Below are 4950 nucleotides of genomic sequence, written 5' to 3'. Positions count from 1 at the left end.
CTTTAACCCCATGGCATTGAAAAAGGCTTTTGTTTGTTCAAGAACACCCAATTTTTGTAAGGTATCTTCACATATGAATTTGGTGGATTGTAATGACTTCATAGTAAACTTGACAAAGGTATTTCTATGGGTATCGGAAATAAAAGTTACCTCCGGATAATGCAAAAGTTGATTAATTACCGGAGTAGAAGGTGTTGTTGCTCCCATAGAAGGTTGTTGTTGTTGTTGCACTTCCAAGTTTGGTGTTGTTACCACCATAGCCAAAGCTTTCTTTGTTTGAAGAGCCTTTTGCCTTTGTGAGAGTGCCTTAGCCTTTGGTGCCTTTGTTTCCTTTGTTGCTCCCTTAGTTCTTGCCATTGATGAACTAACCAAGAAAAGAGTGAAAAATCTTCACTTTGTAGTATGCCCAAATCGATTTGAAGGTGAAAGGCTTTGCCTTTATGAAAACAAAAATCGACTCAAAGGTTGAAGATTTTGTTCTTGGTTTTGATTTTTGTTGAAGAAGGAGTGATTAATTTGTTGTTGGAAGGGTGGTTTGATTTGTTCTTGTTGAATGTTGTTGAGGGTTTTTGTTTTTATGATGGAGAGGATGAGGGTTTTGATGTTGTGGGTAGTGTTTATGAATGAATGAATGAAGGTGGGAGGGGTTTTAAAGAGGCCGAAAATTTGGAATCTGCAGGGGCAATCCGTGCGGATTCTGCCCAATCCGTGCGGATTCTGCTCTTTTCTGAACTTTGCAAAACTCGCTTAAAGACGGGCGGATTTGTTACAATCCGCTCGGATTTGCTGAACACGGGACGGACGGATTTGCTCTGAGACGGACGGATTTCTGTCCAGAGAATTTTGCTTGTTTTCCTCAGCTGCAAAGACGGACGTCTTTCTCTCAGGACGGACGGATTCTTCAAGACGGGCGGATTTTCAGAAATCCGCTCGAATTCTTTAACAGTCAAGAAAATTTCAAAATTCAGCTCAGTTCAAGACGGGCGTCTTTTCTGCAGGACGCTCGGATTACATAAGACGGGCGGATTCTTGGGAATCCGCTCGGATTCTTGGGAATCCGCTCGGATTCTTCCTCTGTGTACACGGATTCAGTTCCACCCGTGCACAGCGCATTTCCCTTATCATTCTTCCATTCTTTCTTCAAGTCTTGTGTTCTTCATTATGGGGGCACTACTAAGGCTTGGATAGCCTAGGCAATTGCCATCCCCACACTAAGGTAAAGCACTACACATCAATTGAAATTGTTAGTCCCTCCCTCACTTCTCTCTTACATGACAATTATTTTGATCAAAGTAAATAAAAATCCAAAAATGACAAAAAATGCAATACAAGAATTGAAATGTAAGTTAGGGAGTTAGAGATATTTACAAGTGGTGGTTTAGGGAGGACTCCACCAAACTCTCATTCTTGATGAGGTGTCAAGGGGGCATGTCCAAGGTGTTGTTGATGTTGCTCAACACCTTGAAGAAGTAATCAAAGGCTTGTTTATAATCATGGTAGAGGTTCTCAATGGACCTTGGCCCTTGATGTTGATCATGATCGATGGCATGTCCAATGTAGGGATTAAAAATCCCTTCAAATTCGTCGTCCCAAAGACCACAAACTTCATTGAGTTGATCATTGAAAATCTCTTGCTTAGATGGAGACAACTCTCCCAATTTCTTCTCTTGGCCATGAGCCCATCCTCTTCTTCCTTGGTTGATTTTGATGAGCTTTGCAAGCTCTCCTTGTCACAATTCACTTGCTCTTTGAATGGAGCATCTTCAATTTTCTTCTTCCATTGGAGTTCCGATTTCTTCCTTTCATCCTTTCGGCTATAATGATCAATCATGAAACATGGTTCATGCAAACGAGGAGCTCTCATAGTCTTGTCAAGATTAAAAGTTATGCTTTCATCTCCCACTTCTAGAGTGAGCTCACCATGTTTTACATCAATTACCGCACCGGCGGTGTGTAGGAAAGGTCTTCCTAGGATGATTGGAATGTTGGAATCTTCCTCCATATCAACAATGACAAAGTCCACCGGGATGAAAAACTTCCCAATTCGCACGGGGACATCTTCCCATATCCCTAACGGTGTCTTCGTCGATCTATCGGCCATTTGGAGTGTGATGTTGGTGCATTTAAGCTCTCCCATCCCCAACCTTTTACTTACCGAGTATGGCATGACACTCACACTAGCCCCTAGATCACATAAGGCTTTGTTGATCGTCGTGTCGCCAATGGTACACGGTATTGAGAAGCTTCCCGGATCCTTTAACTTCGGAGGTGAACTCCCTTGAAGTATTGCACTACTCACCTTAGTGAAGGCGATAGTCTCAAGTTTCCGGATCGACTTCTTCTTTGTGAGGATATCTTTCATGTACTTTGCATAGGCCGGAACGTGATTAATTAATTCCGTGAAAGGAATTGAGACTTCCAAATTCTTCACAATTTCCATGAATTTTCCAAGTTGATCATCAAATTTGGGCTTGGCTTGACGACTTGGAAAAGGAAGTCTAATCACAATGGGCTCCTTCTCCTTGGCCTTGTCTTCATTTTTCTTTGAACTTTCTTCTTTTGATGATTCTCCATCTTTGGAGTTTTGCCTAATTTCTTCCTTTTCACTAGCTTCCACAACTTCATCCTCAACTTGCTTCTTCGGTGCTTCATACCTTGTACCACTTCTCAAGTGAATGGCACTAACCGTTTCATGTCTAGGGGGATTACTTTGAGGTGGTAATTGCCCCTTTTGTATTTGTGAGCTTGAAGATGCTAGTTGAGTCAATTGGGTTTCCAACATCTTGGTGTGAGCTAGAATGTTGTTGATGGTGGTTTCTTTTGCTTGGCTATCTTTTTGCATTTGAGTGAAAAATTCTTGTTGGTTCTTTTGCATTTGGAGGACCGCTTTTTGGACATCAAAACCTTGGTCATTTTGGTTATTGTATGGATTTTGATTTTGGTAACCTTGGTTTTGATTGTAAAAGGGTCTTTGATTTTGGTTTCTCATGGGTGGTGGAGTGTATGTTGTTTGAGGGTTTTGAACATTTTGGCTTTTGTATGAGAGATTTGGATGGAATTTGGTGTTTTCATTGTAAAAGTTGGAATAAGGGGTACCACTCTTGTATGCTTGGAAAGCATTCACTTGTTCATTTGTTCCCCTACATTCACCTTGGTCATGTCCCAAAGTTCCACAATTCTCACATATCCCACTTGGGATTGATGAGGATGCCGTCATGGCATTAACATGATGCTTCGATGATTTTGAGTTTTCCTCAAGTCTAGCCATAGCTTGTTCAAACTTCAAGTTGATTGTGTCAATGTGAGCACTAAGTTGAGCACCCAATTGAGTAACGGAGTCCACTTCATGCTTTCCTCCTCTAGTAGCCTTGCGAGGTCTACTATATTGTGAGTTATGGACCGCCATTTCCTCAATCTTGTTCCATGTTTGATTGTCATCAACTTCGGTGAACATTCCATTTGATCCCATATTGAGAATGTTCCTAGAATCTTCATATAAACCATTCCAAAATTGTTGCACCAAAAACCATTCGCTAAGTCCATGGTGAAGACATGAGCGACAAATTCCTTTGAACCGTTCCCAAGCTTCATACAAAGACTCTTCATCCCTTTGCTTAAAACCCGTAATTTGAGCTCTTAGCATGTTGGTCTTTTCCAGTGGGTAGAATTTTTTGTAGAAAGCTAGAGCCAACTTCTTCCAAGAATCTATTCCAAGGGTGGCCTTATCAAGGCCCTTCAACCATTGCTTTACGGTGCCGATTAAGGAAAAAGGAAATAAGACCCATCTAATTTGGTCTTGAGTCACGCCCGTTTGAGAGATAACATCACAATAGTCGCAAAAGGTTTCCATATGAGAATGAGGGTCCTCACTAGACATCCTCCCAAATTGGCTCCTCTCAACTAGTTGGATGAAGGTGGACTTGGCAATAAAATTTCCGGTGAGATGTTGCGGTGTAGGAGTACCATTTGGTAGATTCTCCTCGGTGGGTACGGAGTGTGACGAGAATTTTGGCATTGTAGGTGGATTTTGTGGGGTATTGTGTAATGGGTTTTCTTCTCCTTCTATTGCGAAAGGATTGACAAACTCACTAGTGGGTTGAACAACTTCACCAACACCTCTCAAATTCCTCCTAACAAGTCTCCTATTGTTCGTCAAGGTTGTTTCGATTTCACGGTCAAAAGGTAACAAATCACCTTGTAACCTTCTAGACATGCAAAATATCAAACAACTCGAAAACAATTAGAACAAACCTTGAGGAGTGTTACTTCCTCAAGGCAAAGAAAGACACAACTAATAACAAAAAGGAAATCTAAGTCAAACAAACACCGTCCCCGGCAACGGCGCCATTTTTGATGCGATCCCGCTAAGTGTTCACAAATTAGGATGTGGTCGTTGGTCACGGTCGAATCAAAACACAATTTATAGCTCCACAAACAACTCTACAATTAGTAAAGAGGCAAGTAAAGGTCGGATCCCAAGGGACGGGAGTTGAAATGAGATTTCTATTGTAACTAGTGGTGTCTAAGGGGTGTCACAAATTGGGTTGATGTAGAAGGTTACTAAACTAGAATAACAATGAAAATAAACAAGCAAGATGAATTAAAGGGGTGTAAACAGTTGATTAAAGGCACTAGGGTGTCATGGGGTCATAGGGGAATCATGGGATATGATCATACAAACATGTTCTCAAATTATAAGCAAGCAATTATTGTTGTGATGGATTGAGTTGGGTTATATCTTACAATCCTAGGAATGTTTGGGTCCCGGAGCCAAATCGATTAGATTGTACAACACCTACAAGTCGACTTAATCTTCCCTACTCAACAACATGCATGGTCTAATGAGACTCGAGTTGGGTTATGTCTTACAAGTCTCAATGAAAAGATAGGAGATGATAGTAAATGCAAGGATTCATAGGCTTAGCATTTCATCAAATATAACATGTGCAT

The 4950-nt window shown here is 41.1% G+C and overlaps 1 non-coding gene across 1 annotated transcript; it reads left to right on the top strand.

The window, feature by feature from the left end:
- Nucleotides 1-3536: 3536 nt before the first annotated feature.
- LOC141635092 (small nucleolar RNA R71) lies at nt 3537-3643 on the top strand. Its single transcript, XR_012539798.1, has one exon. It is a non-coding gene; the product is annotated as a small nucleolar RNA R71 (small nucleolar RNA).
- The last annotated feature ends 1307 nt before the right edge of the window (nt 3644-4950 follow it).

Source organism: Silene latifolia, chromosome Y (assembly GCF_048544455.1).
Source record: "Silene latifolia isolate original U9 population chromosome Y, ASM4854445v1, whole genome shotgun sequence".
Taxonomy (NCBI): Eukaryota; Viridiplantae; Streptophyta; class Magnoliopsida; order Caryophyllales; family Caryophyllaceae; genus Silene; species Silene latifolia.
This window is presented reverse-complemented; position numbering and strand designations above follow the sequence as displayed.